Source organism: Meleagris gallopavo, chromosome 1, assembly GCF_000146605.3.
Source record: "Meleagris gallopavo isolate NT-WF06-2002-E0010 breed Aviagen turkey brand Nicholas breeding stock chromosome 1, Turkey_5.1, whole genome shotgun sequence".
Lineage (NCBI taxonomy): Eukaryota > Metazoa > Chordata > Aves > Galliformes > Phasianidae > Meleagris > Meleagris gallopavo.
In genome coordinates, this window is record NC_015011.2 from 70,066,287 (window position 1) to 70,087,868 (window position 21,582).

General features: G+C 38.2%; 1 protein-coding gene across 2 annotated transcripts in view; it reads right to left on the bottom strand.

Annotated features, from left to right (window-relative positions):
• The window catches only part of FAR2 (fatty acyl-CoA reductase 2), a 114,397-nt gene extending 93,800 nt beyond the window's left edge, over positions 1-20,597 (bottom strand). Inside the window, exons 1-3 of one of the 2 annotated variants that reach the window (XM_010716344.3) lie at positions 20,385-20,596; positions 20,212-20,270; positions 6,497-6,672 (exon numbers count right to left, since the gene is read on the bottom strand). The gene's annotated coding sequence lies outside the window, so the exon portion shown is untranslated. Of the gene's footprint in view, positions 1-6,496; positions 6,673-20,211; positions 20,271-20,384 lie in introns of both variants that reach the window. The other variant, XM_003202566.4, reaches the window with a different exon arrangement.
• Positions 20,598-21,582: the final 985 nt, after the last annotated feature.

Genomic DNA, 21,582 nt, shown 5'->3' on the forward strand with positions numbered 1-21,582 from the left:
CACAGGCAAGCAATACAAAAAGTGGAAGTCCTACCAACCCAATACTTTGCTCCTGCAGAAGAAGCATCCTTAACAGAAGCATAAAGCAAAGATTTTTTCCCCCAAGCAGATGAAACAGAGCTGATATTTAAGAAAACTAATACACTGTCCCCACATTCCACATAGTTTGATGCCAAATCTGCATTACAATGGTGTAATGCCAGAAGTTAGATCGTTACCAAAGCCACAGCAAAGGGAAGATGAATGCATATCTGAACCTCCCTCGCTGCTGTTACTACTACTGCTCAAAGCATGTCTGTGACTGCAGGATGTCAAGAAGAGATGGTAAAATGGAGCACAAGCAGTGAGGGATGAGTACATTAGGGCAAGTTAATGTCTCATTACAGTATGCACAATTACTAAGATTTCTATACCCTACTCAGCTAGACAGTGGCGATTTCAAAAGCTGATCTATTGAGATATTTGCCATTTCAATTTAAGAGCACAAAACAAAAAGGAAAGAAAAAAAAAAGGAGAGAGATCTAGGTCAGTGCAAGCATAAAGGACTGAATGTGTGTTAACATGTCTAGATCCACAAATGGTCTCTCTGGCATCTCTTTCTATTTAGTCTAGTTTAGATGAGTTTTCTCATACCCAATGTACTTTCACAACTTTACCTAGGGATGTAATTTCTGTAAACAAGAGGGTCAGAATATCCATATGATTTTTTTTTTTTTTAACGTAAGATATAATGAACCAGCTTTAAATAAAAATATAGACAGCAAGATTTCCTTAGACAAAAGAAATATTTAGCCATTTCTAAATATAAATTGATAATCTTCGATGCAAATGTCCAATCACATATAAGACAGTTTTCTTTAATTAGATTCTAGAGGATTTATAGCTATCCTGGAGCATGCAGAGAAATGAAGATTCTTCTGTTGTTTCAGCAAACTTATACAGCTGAGGTCAGAAGTATCAGTATAAAGTAGTTACAGAATATTTCAATGTCATAAGCTTGCTTCCTCAACCTATTACTGCTTTATGAGCTTAAAATAGACTCAATACTGGAGATGCCTGAACACTGTATCTTCATGTAACTGTTTTTTTTCCCCCCAGGATGTGTAACAGAGACTCCACAAACTAAGCGCATCATCACAATAAATTAATTCTTTCTAATGCGGGTGCTTTGCCTGAGAACATCTATGTATAATTTCTTGTTAGCAAATCATCAGCAAATAAATCATCCTAAGTGTAGTGGTTCATTACAACCTGACCTTTTAACTTTGGTGGACAGTGGAGGTAGATACTTGGACAACAGTTTTTTTCCAACATTAATGATACACAAAAATTGCATGAAGCAAATCAATACAGTTCAAGGAGTGTGTGTGCACAGAAGCAACAGAAATAGTAATGAGTTGAACATCTGCACACCAAATCCTATGGAGCAAAGTCCTATCTGAAATGAGGCATCTTTCCAACCTACTGATTCCTCCAGTTACAGTCTTCCTAAAAGCATAACTAGATAAACATGAGAACCTATACTAATGATTTCATGATACAGTATATATATCTGTTTTCAAAACTAAAGATAGCATAATCAAATGATCTTTCCATAATGAAACATAGAAGACAAGTACCAGAGTTTCATTTGCACATCTTTAACCTCATTGGTGCATCAAAACTCATTAGGCTAAACAAAATTATTTTTTAAAAATTTCTTGCTTCTCTCACTCTTCTCTACTGCCCACGCTTAGAGCATTTGATGGCACCTTGCAATCCACCAGACAAGTGAACTGGTCCTGTTTATTCCATCCAGCTACTGAAATCAGACAGAACGTATCTGTTCTTCTGATATACAAAACTCTCCTGTCAGGTGAAAGTCTTCAGGCAGCAAGGCAGGATCGGGACCTTTGGGAACAGAGAAAAAAACACAACCAAAAGAGTCCACAAAGAAGTTTACACCCCTCAATGCACAGCATTAAGCTGGCAAGCCAGAAAACTGGTGTACAGTGACAAGCTTTGCAGCAGGTCCTGCCTCAGCACAGGAGGAGCAATTGTGGCACTATCTGAATCTCAACTACAGTGCAAGACACCTTTGCTGCCACAGTCCTGGGCACTAAAACAACCTCACACAGACAGCATACATGTCCATACTGAGGCAGCTACTTCAGCAGAGCTGCAACTGTTTCCCAGCATGGCAGGATGATGCTGCGTGTTATTTTCATGGAACAAATGCCACTAGTTGACAAGTATCTTATTTTCCCTATAGAAACGCACAGAAACCAAAGCAAGGAGAAACTAGCCAGCCTTTCACAAGGACTCATGTGTGCAGTGTGAGAAGGGCAGATGAGACACCAGTATGGAGCTTGCCTGCTTCTGGAGAGAGAGTGAGGAAAGGCAACACAAAGATAACGTAGAATGTAAAATACATGAAAAGGATAAAACATCCAATTTCTTATGACAAAAAACAGTGAGATATAAATCATTTCAAAGAGATCCAGTGGTGTTTCTGCCACTCCTTAAAACTTACCATACTGGGTAGATTAAATTCCCTTTTTTATCTGACTGTCCCTGTGGGGATGCAAGCACACTCCTGACCTCTTTAATCCTTGGAACTATTGCTTCTAGCAAGACAAGAGAAGCATGAAATTATGAGGCATAGCTGACTGCCTCTACTGTTCCCATGTAGGATGGCTTAGGACCAGGGGCTGTAAGTCCTAGGGGCTTCAAGTGAACAGTGGGACTACTTGGCTCATCCCTGTACCTTCTGACAGTTAAGTGTCAACCCAAGAGATGGGAAGATTTTTCTTGGGATCAACAAATGCAGCATGCAGGCAGCACAAGAGAGGTGGTCTCACTTTTCTGAAAAGAGAAAATGCAGAAGCCCAGCTAGTTTAAACCTAAAAGCTTCACTAGCCATATGAAAACAAGCAGTGTGTGTTAATACATAGCTCTAAAATAGGCTAGAATTCTCAACAGACAGTAAAAGATTATTTGGTTGGAATGGAAAACTAAAGTAAGCCTGCTGAACTTGGGTAGGCGTTAAGATATCTTGAATGCTGCTACCAATAGAAAGGGGGAAGGCAGTGCAAAGTGTAGCTTCTTTCCAGAAAATAAGAAAAATGTTTCAATGCATGACAGCAGCAAAGAGAATAGACTGTAGGTCTTTCAGTGATTAACGTCTCAGTAAGTCTGTTAATGTAGGACTTCCTATTCACCTCCTACCAATAGGCCTTCAGCTTATAATTAACCACACGTACATATTCAAGAGACCTTCAGGTGTGTGGTAGGTCCAGAAATTCTAATAAAGCTTAAAGTTAGAGTAACTGTGATCTCTAAACGCACTGAGCCAAAAAACTCATGGGTGATATTCTACCTACCTTCAAAACTGATGAAATAAAATCCTCATCCACAAAAAATATACATATTTCCTTACAACTAGCAGAAGACCAATAGCTGAAAAAAAATGTAAATCGACATACACAGGTCTCCTAGCATACCTTGGAAAATCAGTGTCCTCTAATGGGATTTGCCAGTAGGCTTGCTGGCTAACATGGGACCCGAGTACAGTTTGCAGAGAAGGCAGACTTTTGTTGAGTGGGCACAAGTTCTGTAGGAAATGAGTTGAGACCACACATTTCCTGGCATCTGACAGCTTAGCCACTGCCAGTCCATAAGATTTGTATGTAGAAAGTCAATACAAAATAATTTAAGATATATCTTAATGATGTGTGCATCAGTGTAGTTATTAAGATGTCAACAAAAAACAGAAATCATGGTCATATTGGAAATAAAAAAAACCTTACTTCCCTCATCCATCAGTTCCTCCATTACTTGAAACTGCTGTGAGCAAGCAGAACTCATTCTACTACCAGTGTTTCATTGAGAACATTTTCACACTCTCTTTCATAATTCAACAGAATGCACTCCTGATACCAAATAAAATCTTTATTTCATTTCTGAGAGTTTAATTGCTCTTCAGCTGTTGGACACCATCTCTCAGAAACATGGGAAAATGGACTTAAGTGAAAGGTCAAATATAATGCAAATAATCCTGGTGTGGGCAGGGAAGGAAGAAACCTTGTACTATCATTTTGAAATCTTGGTTTGCTCGATACCAATGCCAGCTAACAAAATGACAGCTGCTTTGCAGGGAAATTGAGAGATTTGAATATTCTTCATTGCCCTATGATGAGACAGTGTTTTTAGTGTTTCATTAATAAAAATATGATTAACTGGTGGAACACTTATCTGGCCATGTTCCTTCTGCAAAGAGCATTACTATGTGGAATTATCTCAATCCTTTGTTTTACTACCTCCTGATCCTCAAAAGAGGACTTTACGGATTTCTGACTCTCCTAAATATTACATCTCTCCCTCTTCTATCACAGAAGAAAAGAGAAATAAAACTAAACAGTAAACACTAAGTATTAGGTATGCATTTTTAAAAATAGAGGGACAGATGCCATTTTCTGAAACACCCAGCAGAGACTGTAGATTTGCTGCATTCTCATCTCTATGAGATGGGAACTATGCAAGTGTAATGATACCAATCAGAATAGATTTCTGATTAAGGCTGGCTCCAAGAAGTTACTGTAATAGAAATATTTTTTCTGGATTTCTATGTGTAAATCAATCAGAAATACAACAAGCAGTTACTATGAACACAGCACCGCCATGTGTAACCCTTGCTTACGTTGTTACAAGTTCCTTCTTTTGCTATATGAATACACTTACTCATAAACTGTTTTAAACACTTTAACTAATGACCTCTGAAATACCCCAGAGAAGCTAAGAAGTTGCATTCCATTACTCCCATAACTAGAAGCAAAGAGATACACAGTGACTGTTAATGCGTTAGTTAATGATACATTCTCAGCCACTTATTGCTCTTTTTGAGAGTTGTGTTCCATTCTTTGACATTGCTTAGATCATATTACAGCAGGGAGAAGAAATGAATGCCATTTCATAAAACAAAGAGCACAACAGCAAGAAAAACCATAAATGTTGTAAAATACAAGAGCTACTCCGAAAGTAATGCCTCTAATTTTATTATGTTGGCCCACAGAATCAGATACAATGTTGGTGGTATGGCAGCAGTGGTTGAATGTTCCCAACAATATTCTGTTGCACGCTGTTGCTGTGCAACAGATGGCAACAGGGGGACCGTCTGACAAAATCGCATCTGACATGGAAGTGCACATGAAAGAAAGGTGTGGAACTGAATTCCTCCATGCAGAAAAAACTGCATCCACAGACATTCAGTGATGCTTGCTGAATGTTTACAGGGACCAAGCAGTGGATGTGAGCACAGTAAGGTGGTGGGAGGTGAATATCTGCAGTGGCAACAACAAAAATGAGTCACTTTCACTGGTGCAGATTTTTATGAAAGCAGCAAGCAGGCTTTTGTTCACTGCCAGCAAAAATGCATAGTTACTGGTGGTGACTATGTTGAAAAATAGTGTTTTGTAGCTGAGATTTTGCTCTATCAAACAGTGTTATTGTGCTCTTTGCAGCTGTTGTCATTTCCATGGAAATAAACAGGAGACGTTACCTTCAGAACAATCTATGTAACACAGCTTTCATCAAAATAATTGCTGTGATACTATAATTTCGTTAGTATCATATGCATAAGTAAATAAGAATTAAAAAAAAAAAGAAAGAAAAAGTGATCTGCTTCCATCTGAAGTTTATTTGTGCTTATCTACAGTTATTTTACTTTTTTTACCATACAGTTGCTCCTTTCATATACTGTTCAAAATATGGACTCTTGAAAGGCACTGATAATGATATGTTGAAGAAATCAAACTAAAAGATCAAAATAATATTTGGAAACCATATTTTCTAACAAACCGTAAGGCAAATGTACTCCTTAAATTTAATGACTTGGTTTCTATAAAAGATCGGCAGTGCATTCTGTAGATTTCTCTCCCCACAGTTCTTCAAGTATCACAAACATTTACTCTTCAGGTAAAAGAGAAAGTGCAGGAAGTGAAAACTAAAGAGAATCTCCCGGAGTTACTGAAAGCTGCATTAAGGAACTCTGCTCAGAACATCAGAAACTCTGGATAATGAGGCAGCAGAGAGCTCTAGAGTACTGGGAGCCTTTCAAATACATTTCTCCAAAACAAAGACAAGAAAATGCAATGAGATGATGTTTTTTGGTTGGCATAAACTGTCACGGAGAAATTTTTTTTCTTCTTTTCCTATATATAGGGACTGACTTCTACTCTCCTGTTCTCCAACATTTAGATGAGAAGCTGATGAGAGATGACAAGGCACATTTAGAAAAGAAATTCAGTATTGAATAAAACATAAGGGCAGCAACACAAAAGATGGTCAGGCTGCACTTATGTCATCTTAGACTTCCTGTGTGCTTTGAATACCTACAGGTGGGTGTCAAGTGGACAGGACCAGGCTCTTTTCGGTAGTGCCCAGTGACAGGACAAGAGACAATAGGCACAAACTGTATCACAAAAAGTTTCATCTGAACATGAGAGAAAAAAATATTTACTTTGAGGGTGACAAAGCACTGGAACAAGCTGCCCAGAAAGGTTGTGGAGTCTTCTGTGGAAGAATTCAAAATCCGCCTGGATACTTTCAGAAACTGTGCAAGGTATTCTAGGGAATCTGACTCAGCAGGAGGTTGAACTAGCTGATCTCCAGAGGTCTCTTTCAACTCCTCTGATTCTGTGAAATGCAAGAAAGGAATGAAAAATAATTAATTCAAGGATAATACGATTCCTGATCTTCTAAATGTTCAAGAACATTTTAAGCTTATTTTAAAACACTTGAAGAAACTTGTTGCAATCAGTACCAGGTTTGATTTAGTATATGTATTTTCCTGCATCACAAACCACCTTCTGCTCCTTAAGCTCTCCATTCGAATTTCATATCCTCCTGCTCTAAATAAAGTTTATTCTTTTGTTTTGTTTTCTTTTCAATGACTAACAATTAAAATCTTACTTATCTGATAAAAAATACGTGTGGAAAACTAGATATATGCGTTAACTTCCCATGGCACATGAGATTCATATCCCTGTGGAAAAGTAGAGCCAGCCTAAGGTTCATCAGAACAGTCCTCATCCCTCAAGCAGGAAAGTGCTTGCAATCAAGGTTTCTAGGCTCCTGAGCTAATTAACATTCCTCTGCCCTCACTACACCACTCTAAGCTGTGAACGTTATACTAGTAAATCTTGGTGTGGTACAGAGAGCTACAGGAATACATGAACAAAGACACGCACGGTATTTCAGATGAAGTCAGGCATGCTCCTAGATTTTTTTCTGCATAGGTCCTCATCTACCTATGTGCTTGGCCTTAGAGCTGTCTGATCCAAAGCAGCAGCTTTCCCTCAGCACTCTTCTCCTAACACAGATGTAGCTAATCATGTTTTAGAAAGCTAGTAAGAAAACATACTACATATGCAGTATCTCAAAATAACTGGAATTCACAAATTCCTTGCGTTTTAAAAATATAAAATGCTGCAGTAGACGCTGTGCGAATGCGCACAAGTGATCTCAAGCTTAGGTACAAGTACAGAGTGTTGGTGACTTCTTGATTTCTTTTTGTTTTAGGAACTTTTCCTCTCTCATAAAGATCAGAAATTATGTTCCAAGGTAAAATAGTTATGACTACATAAGCATTAGCATTTGATCAAATAACTCAAAAGAAACAGTGTGCCACTAAGTATTCTAAATGGAAGGATTTATTCATATAATTCAAGAAAAAATGAATTATGATTCAATTCCTATTTATAGAATTTCTTATTGTATTTTCCAGGAAATTATGCACTTTTTGACATTTATATAACCACATGATCTTGGAGACAAAGCTGGCAGGTTATAAATGTCAAGTAAGCTTTAGTAATTCAGAAACAGAAATACTAGTGATGTGCTTCTTAGTTTATAGTTTCATTGCATTAAAACACCCAGAGCAGGCTCATCCTATATTACATCTCTCTATTTCACGTACTTTAATTTTGAGATTCAGAACATTCTCAACAGATTTCTGTTAATTAATTTGTACCAAGAAAAACACAAAAAAATTGCATTTTAAGTCAGTTCTATTAGGCTCCAGATCTTCAGCATGCACTTAAGTTCCACGTAGGCTCTGTCCTCAGCTTGAAACACATAAATGCTGAAAAAACCTTAAATTACTTTCTGCAACAACTTCTCTTAACAACATACGATAAATAAGCTACCATCATCAAGACAGACATTTCACATATAAGTTGAGAGACTGAAAAGATTGAATGCAATATAGTAATATTTTGTACTCAAAACTAAAGTAGCACAAAAAAACATTTCTAAAGAGAGTGGATGACCTGCTTCTTACAAATCAGTCAGGCCTTCTTTAGTGGGTTTTTGCTTGTTTGTTTTTAAGAAGTTTAGAAAGCTCCAGGATCCAAATTCGTGTTAGAGGGCCAGTATTTACAAGGACTGAGGGAAAGTAAGTATTTCACAGAACAAACAGATCATAATCAGAAATTAAGAAAATGAAAATTGGTAAGAGAAAACTGAACTAAAAGACAAATGATGAACTGGAAGAAAAAGCAAATAAAAGCACTTTTGCAGTGCCAGTCCTCCAGCTGGCTGTGGGATGGAGAGTTGACAAACTCCTGACAGTTACCCAGGTGTCAATAGTTCCACAAAAGGTACTAGAGCCACTAACCTCTACAAAGCACAAAGATTATCTTTGATCATATTTGAGCTGTTAGATCAATTTTACACATAGGAATTATTATTTTTTTAATAGCAAATTGATTCTTTTAAATTTTCAAGATGTGAAGTTTAACTGTGAAGCATATTTTGAGCCCATTATAAACCTTAATTGCAACATTTTTCAGTTCTACACTACTTTTCACAGGAGAAAATAATCACTAATCTTCTTGAATTCCTGGTATCATGCCATAGCTAACTGCAGAGGTTTTGGCAACAGCTTTAGGACTAATTTATTTTTTTAGACAAAAAACTTGCCCTTTCAACTTGTGCAGGCCAGACTATTGTGGACTCAAGTTGTGAGTTGAACTGGTTTACAAAGCACCCTGACAAAGACTTGTGCTAACACCACTGAGGGTGATGTTAGACAGCAATTGGATGGAGAAGCAGAGGCAAAAAGCAAGGAGGGAAAAGCAAGAATTTGCTTATCCTATATTATTGCCAAATCCTTTCCACTGAATCTCCAGCATCTTGGCAGGAGCATTTCATCTACCTCTTATTATTGAAATACCCCAATTTCAGAATTTAGCAGTTCTAACAGTAACAAACAACTTTCCCTGGTATTTGCATGAAGTCTCAAATGAAGAATTTCAAGCCACCTTGCAGTCTCCCTGATGCTGCTTTGCCAATGCTCTGAAATTCCTTTTCAAAGCCATCCTTTTATTTCTCCTTTCTTATACTTCAGTCCAACCTCCAGTGTTGTCTTCTAAACTGGGAAGCTTATAATAGGAACAGATCCTCCATGGCCACCAAGCAAGAAGGAATAACTCGAAAACCCTAGAAGTCACCATCAGCCTTAACTTGCCACTTCTTTGAGACAGACTCAGCAGAGGAGATGAAAACAGAAGTAACAGTGGAGGATCACTAGGAGGGAACATCTCAGTCCATCAAGGAATAGAAGGTCTGGCATCACATACTGAGGAAGTATGTAGAAAAATGGCATACATAGAAAAAAAAAATATCATCTCATGGAGAAGCTTATCCACATGCAATTAGTTAAGTCAGGAAAGTCAGCCAAACTCTCCAGCAACATGGCGAAACTTCAGAGAACAGAACTGAGACCAGCCAACCTCTCCACTTATTTGCCATAACATTTGCAGGAAGCAGAAAAGCCATTACTTACTATTAATTGAAATGTCTCCAAGATACAATGGACACACTCAATCAGAGCATACCATATAATGGGAGAATTGCAACTACAGACAAGTCAACATAACAGCCAGGATGAGGCAACATGACCAATTTTTTATTTGACAGCCCTTTATAGAAGGTATAGCCTATTCTTTGCACAACAGGTTTAACATTTTTGGTTAATTTGCAACTGAATGGAAAGATTACTCATTTACCAGAAATCAATATTATATTTCAAGTTTCTGTCTATAAGCAGAACTGCTATGCACAGAACACAATCTATTGAGACAATTTAGTTCTCTTTTCCTTATGCCTAAGAAAAAGAGCCCCTCTATTCCAGAGTTCAATATATCATCATTTTCACTGAAATAACGTAAAACAATGTTTTCATGTTCTTATCCACGAAGACTTTCCATATCAAGTGGAAGAGATTTCAGGCTGCAGCTCCTTTCCGTTCTCCATCTTAATGCAAAACCAATCAGCCCAGTAACAAAACCAAGAATATGAACAACCTCAAAAAAGAAAGAAGGCCAAGTCTCTACTCAGGATCTTCTGTTCGTGCTACTCAGTGGTGAAGAGCAGGATGGTGTTGCTCAAAGACCAAGGAAGGTGTCATGGTTCCTATGGGACACTTGGCTGGACATTGTTCTACTGTATGTTGAAGGACAAATTCTAATCTGCCTGCAGTTCATTATTCAGCATCCATCATAATATCTCATGTTAGGAATCATTTTAGTCCATAGGCTAAAGAAAATAATAATCAAATGTGAATTTGATATATTTGCAATATGATACCAGGAGTAAACTAATTGTTTTCTATTATTGTCACTCATAGAGCATGTGTTTTAGAGACTGCCAGTGAAGAGGGAAATTCATACAAGCTACTTTGAAGGCCTTTTCTCTATCAAAATTATATAAATGTTACCCCAATGAAGTACCACCCCAAATTAATAAATATTCCTTTCACAGGAGTATTAATTGCAGGGTAACAGCTGATGGCTGAATGGAGCGCACACGCTCCGGTGGAGATCCTTACAACTTACTCAAATTAAATCTGAACTTTATAGTGTTGCATAAATGCCCTGCTTCTCTCTTTATAAAACCCAATCTCAATAAGCTTCAGTGAACTGTTTCACATTTCTTTTTCTATCTACACACACAGCTTCCTCAGCTTTTTATATATCAAAACCAAATACTACAACATGTCATAACACAGCCGAAACAATAACTTTTCTGAAACTACATTTACTTGGGAAAGTCAGTTTGGAGGTGACTTGTCATTTTCACTCACTTTTTTTGCATTAGTTTACCAATATGTTTTTGCTTATTTTATGTAAATAATCAAGCTTTTTCCTCCCAAAAAAATTATGAAACAAGATGTTTTTCTTGGAGTCACGGTCATTCAGAATCAACTGAGATCATCTGGTTATATCTTGTATATTTTAACATTGTTCTGCAACCACTTTTGTTGCCATGATGCTAAATGACAGCTACAGCTTAAGCACTTTGCACTTCCATTACCACTGTCAATTGAGTCTCTTGATAGACTACACATCTCCCAAGAGACACACACTCATGCTAATAATCCTGGTAAACGCTGGGACTTCCACTCTGCTGGATTTCTTTTTATGCACAGGAAGAGACATTAGTGTGATTAACTAGGACAGAAGTGCTCAGGCAGTGACACCAGCTCACAGCAAGGGCAATTCTGAATTGCCCTTCTCAGCACTCACCAAAAGCACTGGAAGACAATTTAACAATGTCAAATTTGTCTTTTAAAATCAAAACAAAAAAAACTACCCTTTTAAAAATTAACATTTTTCATAACTCTTCCTTCTGCAACAAGGTTAAGATTATGTTTTTGTTTTAAACCAATATAAGCACTGAAGTTTGCAGAATTCCCTGAGGGAACGAAATGTTACATTTTAAATCATCCCTATTTATTCCTCCTCCTCCTCATTTTATCTCATATCACTACTTCATACACGTTCTACTAAGAAATTCTTCTTCATATATCTTTCCCAGCCAAATCTTTTAGTTATGCTTTCCTTAAAACTTTCTAATTTGCTGACTGCTACCACAGAGAAATGAGACATAGACAGCATCATGACCCTTCCTCATGGGAGGGCATCATTATGCTTTTGCCTAAACAGATGAAACTAGCTTGGGCTCATCTCCACTTTACTTCTTGTTTTCAGTTGCCTGGGCACTTTTCCTGCCCAGTGATTACTGATTGGCATCTGCCTCTACCTCATCCCTACTCCTCCCCCCCCGCCCCCTCTGACCACTATACCATATATCTGAACTCCATTTTATTACCTACCATCAGCTTTTAACTTTTTTGGAGTGCCTACGCAAAAAATAAAATTGGCTAGGTTGCTCATAAAATCCACTGCTCACTTTCTTGGAGCAGTGCTTCTTCTCTCCTGGCAGGCAAGTTGCAGGAACTGGAGAAGTCTAGGGCAGAAGATGCTTTAAGCAAGCCGTTCTTCTGATTTAGTGCAGCCACAAAAGCAAAACGCAGAACTGCATGAGGAGATTAGGATAAAAAAGTCTTTACTTTGAAATAAAAAGCTTCAGAAGGCCTTTAAATCCAATTAAGGTTTCCTGCAAATTAAAGTTCAGATAAAATTCTCCATTTTACAAGCTTCTTCAGATCAACTTCATATGTTCCTATATTTAAAATATATTTTATATTGCACATTTTTAGACAATATACTAAAGAAAGTCTCTTTATTTAATTCTTTCTTTTTCTTGTTTTCTTATTTTCCATTCTCTGTTCTCTTTTTGTTTACATGACCGCCATATTGCATTCCAGTGTAATGGCAACCTTTCAAAAAATGTGAGGATGTAACAACATCCAGTTTGTCCAGTTTGAGAATAACTGAGGTTATTTGCAAAAAATATCAACTCTAGTGAATTGGAACTGAGAAAAGGAGGCTTCATCATTATTTTTTTGCTTGTTTGTTTCTTGTTAATTATTGAATCCTAATGGTGATACGTAGATACTTGGATAGCAAATTATAACTTTAGTAGAGAAAACATTCAAAATTTTTGTTGAGACTACAGAAAATATAAATTTACAGTCTTAATTTGCAAATTCTGCTAGCAGGCATTCCAGGTGCCAGTCATGCCAGTCTCCCACGACAGTGTCTCAGGGAACAAAGTATCACCCCTGTTGGAGGAAGATGGTGTAAGGGATACAAGCACCGCAGAACTACACAGCTCCATGAAACTCTATTTTCTATATATACATGAAACAATACCTCCGAGGGGGCTGAATCAAGCTCACTGATGCCATCAGGAGAGAGCAGTCCAATGTTTTGGGTAGATTATGCACATTGACAGCCTAGAATTTGGGGAAAGTAACACTGAAAGCGTAGTCATTGCATAACATGAGGGAAAGCGCAATAATGACAGCAGATCAGCAAGATCCCAGGCTGCAGCCTGTGAGGATTTGATCAAACACAACAGCAGTGGGCACAAAAATAGGGAAAGAAGCTGCTTATCCTCAGAATTGTATGCAAAGTATGCAAGGATCTCCAGAGAGATACCCTTGCCTCCATTGACAGCCCTTAAATTAGGTCTGGGAAGGGACAGACCCTATCCTGGCTCCACCCCTTCTGTTCACTTCCTAGGTTGGCCCTGCCTTCATACCAATGCTCAGTCACCAGTTTAAGCTGTGACTTAGCACTTCCATCACACGTGCGCACTAAACAGGCAAATGTCAAGACCACCTTCAGGATGGGCAAAAAGAAGCATACAAGGAAATGCAGACCAGCCACTTTAACCTCAGTGGCCAGGAAGACAATGAAACAAACACTTTTGGAAGCTGTCTGCAGGCACATAAAGAGAAGGAAGGTGACTGGAAAGAGCCAACCACCAGCAAATCATGCCTGATCAAACAGATCACCTTCCACATGGAGATGATCAGCTTCATGAACAAAGAACAACAGGTATCTTCTGCCTTGGTTATAGCAAGGCTTTCAGCACAGTTTCCCTTAATCTTGTAGACAAATTAAGAGATACACCAAGAGAATAGGTGGACCAGAGGACACCTAGAAACTCCCTCTTGCCTCTTTCACCTATATGATTGTATTTCCATAATTATTAATCAATGATTAATCATACAATGATGACTACATTTCATATTAATTTTCCTTCAAAGAAGACAAGGAAGAAGACCACACACAGAAAAGGAGTGAGAGGAGAGGAATATTACTGTGTCTTCGCTGTACTGGTATTGTTTTGCCTGTTATAAATGATATGCTAGCCTCCATCAACAAGTGCATACACAGTGCAGGCCTTAGAAGCAGTTTTCATGACCACTTATTAAAAGAGAAATAAAATTCAAACTCAGTTCAATTTATTCTGCAGTTCAGGCAAAAATAACAAAAATAACTTAGACATTACAGACAGACATAAATGAAGTTTCCAACCTATATAAAGAACTCTGCAGAAAAAAAAAAGTGAAAATATCTCTAAAAACACTGAGTTTTATGAAGTTATGCAACTTTTCTATATATTTTTTCTTAGTACTTTAAGCAAACATCTAGTTTCTCAGTAAAACAAATTGTGGTTTTGGACAACAGATTTCCATGGAGCCTAATGACTATTTTGGTCAGAGAAGCTTTCCTGAGATGTCTTAGTCTCCTGTCTCAACCAGTTCCCCAGGAAACAATTCCTTTTCACTAAGCACTGACAGCTTAATGACAGGCTTATGAAAATCCAAATGAAATATTCTTATCTTCCCAACATCAAGAAAGCCTCCAAATAGCTACTGAATGACTCATATAAGGGAGCGTTTGAGCACGAAGACTGATTCAGAAAGAAAAAAGCCTTAACTTTCACTATCTGAAAGCTATAGCCTGTGACTTGGCTTGTTCTGCCCCTTTCACCCTGAGTAGCTATTTACATCCTTCTGGAGTGCCATTTTATTCAAATGATAACCTAAAGTGTACTCGGACTGCTCCAGTCACATTTCCATGCAAATTTCCACAGAAATCTGGGAAGGGTGATGACTCCTTTACACTCACAGCCAGTGCTCCTCCTTATCCTGGCCACTGTACCTAAGGTTTTACTTGCTCCCTCAACGTCAGCCATACAGACACTCCTCCCTACCTCTTCCTCTTCCCCTCTTCCCTCTGTTCCTTCCTGAAATTAAAGAGCAAAATTTGATGGAAAGAGATTTGATCTCCTTGTGGAATACTACTCTCTTTCCTAATGGAATATATATGCAGAGGTAAAACTGTTGGCCCTTAACTTTAGGTTCTTCAGGTGCATGAATAGGGTGACCATATTACACCACCCTGTTGGCCCAAAAAGAGCAATAAGATGACAAAGGAAAAGCAAATCATGTAAAAAAGGCGAACTTCCTGGCAGCAAATCCCAGGGTTCATCTGTGAAAAACACTTTGAGCCTCAGGACGTGAGAGAAGGGTTTTCTCCCCAGTTCCACTTGGACTTCTTACTGAGAAGTGGGAATGAAGAACCATATTTTCTCCTCATTCAGCAGGTGTGTTAGAAAGAAAAGATCTTTTACTGAAATGGAAAAAGAACAAATGGGATTTGAAAGCAAAGAAATCTTTCCTATAAAGGTAATAATGTCAACACAATTGCTAGTCTGACCTCTAACTGCTAACTGAATCAGTTTTTTTTCTCACCTAGAGAAGACTGGAAATTAATTTTGCAAGGGATAGTTTCAGATGGATTATATATATATATAAAAATAAGAGGTTAAACTAAAAACATACATGTGTCAAACTAACAAACAAAAAACCCAACAGACTAGCAAAAAATAATTGTTTAGCAGGTTCATTTTCCTGAGTAGCCCTGGAAAAAAATTTCATGCAAAAATATTTTATAGAATTTTTATGAAAAAATCTTGAGCAGTAAAATGTAAGTAAAAGCATATTTTGTGTTTGGTTTATGAAATATTTATTGTTTTTCCTTGTTGTTCTCTGTCTTCCCAGCAGCAGTCACACTTCTGCTGCCCCAGTCTTCTCCCTGCGCTTTTGTAGATCTCTTTCCATCTTCCTGGATTGCTCATTCCCTAAGCTCCATGAGATTCCATTTTTAAAATAGACACAGAGAAATTACTGTTTCTGTAGAGCATTAACAGTGGCAGCTGTACAGAGGTTTCAGTGAAATGTTGCTTCTTGGGTCATTAGCCTGACTGGTAAACAGTTTTTTTTTGTCTTTCTTCTCTTCATAAACTAAAAAACATACAACATTCACAAGTAGGATATCTTCCAGACTGAAACACAAAACTATTCATTTCTCAGCAAAAGATGACTGCTGAGAAATTTCAGGCTGAAATATGGATACACCTGTTTCAGGGTACATTGATTTATTAGGAACACTGTAAAAGAAGAAACTTCTACAAAACATGCAAAAAATTCCTGGTTGCTGCTCCAACTACAAATGAATCCTGCTTCTTAGCTGCTCAGAAAAAAAGAGAAACAGAAAAGAGCTACCTGGGTGCTGAAGACTGCAGGATTGTTGAGTAACAACCTGACAGAAACTGAGTTCAGATTGTGCTCTGCAACAGAAGGAAACCAGAGGAAAAAGTGCAAGAACAATTCAAACAAAACAGGAGTTAATGTACTCTGTTTTTATTCTCAAATTGCAGCTGAAAATAGGTCCACAGAAGACACCTGAAATTAGAAAAGACAAAAAATTCCAGAACTGGCTATAGAATCAGCTCCACACTACTTCAGAAAGGGCAACCTCTCACATCTCTGAATTTAGGAATAGGTTTTTTGTTATTAGTTGTTATATTAATAAAGGATGAAGCTCATTATTTTTTCCCATAAATCTCCAAATGCCCAGTGTCCTTTTCCCCCATCTGTATAGTGGAAGGAGCCCAGCTGTGACCGTAAGGATTTGATTCCCTTAAAACTTCTATTTGAAGAATAAATATTTCCTACTAAGAAAAATCTTAACTTGCACTTTCCAGCTACTGTGAATGCAGGCTTGTTGTTACCTGTTCAGAATTCAGCTAGAGGACAATGGGAGGATCTGTGAATGTGTGATAGGAGGGTATGACAGTGCAGAAAATGAAGACAGAGATTGAGGGCAACATCCTATGGGAAGAACACAGTGTGAAAAAGGAAGCCTTTGGACAAAAAAAAAAGAAAAAATGGCAGGAGTTAAATTGATACTTTATTAAGGAGGATCTCCAGAGCAAGCTGGAGAAGGAACAAATTTGCAGTGAGAATAGAAGACAAGGAAGAGTTAACAAGGTAGAGAGTTCAGTATCCTGGCTGTCTATTTTGGGAAGCTGTGAATAGAGGGCAGAAGGCTACAGAGTGCAAGAAGAGGAAAAGGAGAGATGACTGTGAGTGCGGCAAGAGGTTGCTGAGGACTAAATAAAGCTTTGGGGCTGAGAGAGTCAAGTCACTGGTCTCTGAGGAGTCTTCAGAAAAATAATATTTTCCTAGGCATTTGAAATACCGATTTTCTAACCAGACTAGTTTTTCAAAGACCAGTTGGAGAGCCTATCCTGCAAAGTTAATAAGCTCAAAAGGCATCATTAAGCATGTAGGCTCCTATCACTTTGAATCTCTTCAGAGGGAGAAAAACAGGAACAGGTTGACACTGTGACTCATGATTTTCCAATATTAGCTATAAAATTCTGTAGCTGTAGAGGCTGAGACTTGCATACTCTACTACTTCTAACTCCAAAACTGAAATAACACAAATTATCAGTACAGCTGGACAGATTATGTGCTTACTTGTTCTTTCCCTAAATCCACACTTAGTTTAGGAAGATAACAACAGAGATTGGTGTTCTGTTTCAACCTAATTACAGCCCAAGACAAGATTTCCTCACCTGTCCTGCTGGTGAAGATGCCATAGCTAGAGAGCATTACATTTAGTTAAACCCAGGCATCTAAAATAACACTGCATCTGCATCTCTTCCTACTCCAGAAGGCTGCAGGTACTCCCAGACATTTGGTACACCAAGATTTCATTAGCTGCAAGGTGGAAGAGACAACAGAGAGAAAATACAAGTGGTCCAACTGTATTTTCCTCAATATACAAGGCTCAGAAGCCTGATGTTATTGTGCTGATCCCAGAGGGGCTGTTGCTACTAGTTGAAGGTGTTGTAGAGGAGGTGATCCCAAACTTCCCCACAACATGTCTTCCCATCCATAGCTGAGCCTAGGAACACTCGACAAGTATTCAGAAAAGCTTACATTTTGAAATCAGAATTTGTTGGACAAACATACCAGGCAGATTCTCTGAATAACTTCAGACTACTTTCACATATGTACTGAAGGCAGAAATTGAGGGGAAAAACCCCTTTTTCTGTTACTCCCATTTTCAAGAAAGGGAGAAAGGAAGATCTGGGAAATTACAAGCTAGAGAGCCTCACATTTGTGCCTGGGAAAATCATGCAGCAGATCCTCCTGGAAGCTATGTTAAAGCATGTGCAAGATGAGGAGTGATGCAACACAGCCAGCACAGCTTCACCAAGGCAGATTGTACCTGACCAATCTGGTAGCTTTCTGTGAGTGATGTCACCTACTCAGACTTCTGCAAGGCTTTTGACATGGTCCCACACCACGTTCTTATCTCTAAATTGGAAATATGTGGATTTGAAAGGTGAACTATTCAGTGGATAAAGAATTGGTTGAGTGGTCACAGACAGAGGACTGTGGTCAACAGCTGGAGACCGGTGATAAGTGTTATCTCCCCCAGAGGTCAGTCTTGGAATTGGTGCTCTTCAACATCTTTATTAATTATATATAGAGAGAGTGGGATTGAGTGTACCCTCAGCAAGTTTGCTGTTGACACTAAACTGAGTGGTGCAGTTGGTACAACAAAAGGAAGAGATACCATCCAAAGGAAACTGGACAAGCCTGAGAAGCGATCCACGTGAACCTAACGAGATTCAATACCCAAGGGTGCTGCGTTTGGTTTGAGGCAGATATACATACAGATGGAGAGAACTCATTCAAAGCAACTCTGCAGAGAAGTAGTAAGGGTTCTGATGGATGAAAAGCTTGACAGGAGCCTGGAATGCATACTTGCAGTCCGAAAAGCTAACTGTATCCTGGACTGCATCAAAAGAGAGGAGGCCCTCAGGATGAGGGAGGTGATTGTCTCTCTACTCTGCCCTCATGAGGCCTCATCTGGAGTACTGCGTCCAGGCCTAGGGCCCCAACAAAAGAATCTGTGGAGCAGATCCAGAAGAGAGCCACGAAGATGATCAAAAGGTAGAACCTCTCTTGTGAAGAAAGGTTGAGGAAGCTTGGCTTGATCAGTTTGGAAAAGAGAAGCCCAGGGAAACCTGACTGCAGCCTTCCAGAAATTAAAAGAAGCTTATAAACAGGAAAGAGACCAACTCTTTACAAGGCATGCAGTGACAGCACAAAGGAGAATGGTTTTAAACTAAAAGAGGGAAGATATTAGGAAGAAGTTTTTTACTCAGAGGGTGGTGAGACACTGGAACAGGTTGCCTAGAGAAACGCCCTGAAGGTGTTCAAAGACAGGTTGGGTGGGGCCCTAGGCAGCCTGATCTAGTGAGTGGCAATCCCCTCTTCCTCCCCTGCCATGGCAGCAGGGTTCAAACTAGATGATCTTTAAGGTCCCTTCCAATCCAAACAATTCTATGATTCTTTATTTTTAAAAATGTTTTAAAATGTTTTGCAATATTAAGGGAATATTTCTTAATGAACAGATCCATTTAAGGCTTTATATGAGAAAAGTTAGGTAGGGAGGTCTTTGAAAATACTGATACAATATAAATGCCAAATCTTCAAGCAACATATTTGTACCTTGCTCTACAATTCTCAAATCTAGCAACTGCCCTATAATCTTACAGAAGTGTTCCATCTCATTTCCTAAGATACCTAAGGAACTCCATAGGTCAGGTGGGCACACAGCAATACACACAGTAGATTTTGAATTCAAGACTTTCAAAGTACAACAAAAGTACTTGCTACATCTCACATTGATTAAAAGGTATGGGACGTTCCCATCCTCAAAAATGTTGACTCCTCTGACACAAAAGTTAAAGCCACTAAATATGGCATATCATTCATTATCTATTCAAATGGGCTTTCCAAATATGTACAAAGGAACATCTATTCACGCAAGACAAATCTTCAAATGCATTCATTTATCTGGCTGCCCTAACAGCTGCATTGTCATCCATCACTTGCCATCAAAGCTGCAAGAGACCAGGAAGTTTGTGAAAGAAAAATGGTGTTATCTTGCACCTCTGCGAGGACAATACTCAACTGCAAGTACTAGCAATACCTTCTCCCAGTCTCTTCTGAATGACAGTAACACAAACATCGTAGCTCAGATGAAGTAAGTGAAAGGTCTGCTTCTCTCAACAGAAACAAATTCAACAAAATTCATGCCATACCTCACAGCCACATGAGGCTTGTCAACACTGTGAACTTCTCTTCACTCTTTTGCAATCACCTAGAAAAAAAGTTGTTGATTTGCATGTTTTCAGTTGTAAGTCATCTGACAAGGAGGTGAGTCAAAATCTTTATTGCCCAAGACATTTCATGTGGCATTTGAAGGCATTATTACCCTCTCTTTGCAGAAGCCCTCCATGATCCACTGTTAACTGGAATTCATTGCACTTGCACCAGGAACTCACTCTCACTGAAGTCATCTTCTGTCACCTTGCACAGGGGCACGCTCATTTTGCTGAGCACCAACTATGTTCCTCAGCATTCTGATCTCACAAAAAGAGGCTGAATTGCTACCATCCTCTGGAATGAACCAAATGCTGTCTCAGTGTGAAGGATTGAAAGCCCTGTGTAACCACCTGTGAGAATACTGAAATAAACATTACTAGCAAGTTTTTAAATCAAAAAACTTGGAATAGAAACATGATCACTTAATCAGTCCTCCTTCTACTGGCAACCCTGCCTCTTCCTGCAGCATGAGTATCTAAACTTGTTATTTGCCTGGGCTGCATCGAGTGAGGAGGGATTGTTTTGGGCTGTATATAAAATGCATAGTATAGTTAATAAACATAAGTAACAAAATTTCTATTACAAATTATTAAAACATAAAAAAAGAAGACAACAAAATAGAACTAGTGGGATATTTGACCTTATTTTTAAGAAACTAATACAATATACTGGTTTGATGAAAGCACTTGCAAGCCTTAGTTCCCAAGGTGCTTGTCAGAAATTTTTGATCTAATTTTACTCTGTTTCATCCTTGAAAATAGCTACTCACAAATGTATGTACTGTCAAAAAATAATGACACGTATAAAATGTGATTGTGAAGCAAGGGATATTTTTCTCTGGTAAGACTGGTTCTTTAAAAGTCTAGTAAAGAGACATAATAAAATTTTTCTTTGATTGGAATGTCTGATTACAACTCTATACATTCAACTTGAAAATCTGTATATAATTTATGTTGACTGAAATAGAGTCAAGTATAGAGAAAGAGAATAATGATCTGGAGATCCTGAAAGATATTCTCAAATTCCTTTACCAAAATAGAAAGCAAGGCCACCTATTTTTTTGCTACTCATAAGACTGTGTTTAGCCAACATATCAAAATGCGTAAAATTATTTGTTGTAACTTGAGTTTGCCGTAATTTAATTGTGAATGCTGTTACGGTTTGAAATAGCAGAGATAAATCAATTTTCACCTTAAAGACATTTGTTTAACTCATTTAAACAAGTGATCAAATCCACCAAAAATGCTAGATCTGAGAGCCAGTTTTCATCTCCAAGTTATGGCACACATTTTCCTTTTGATTCATAC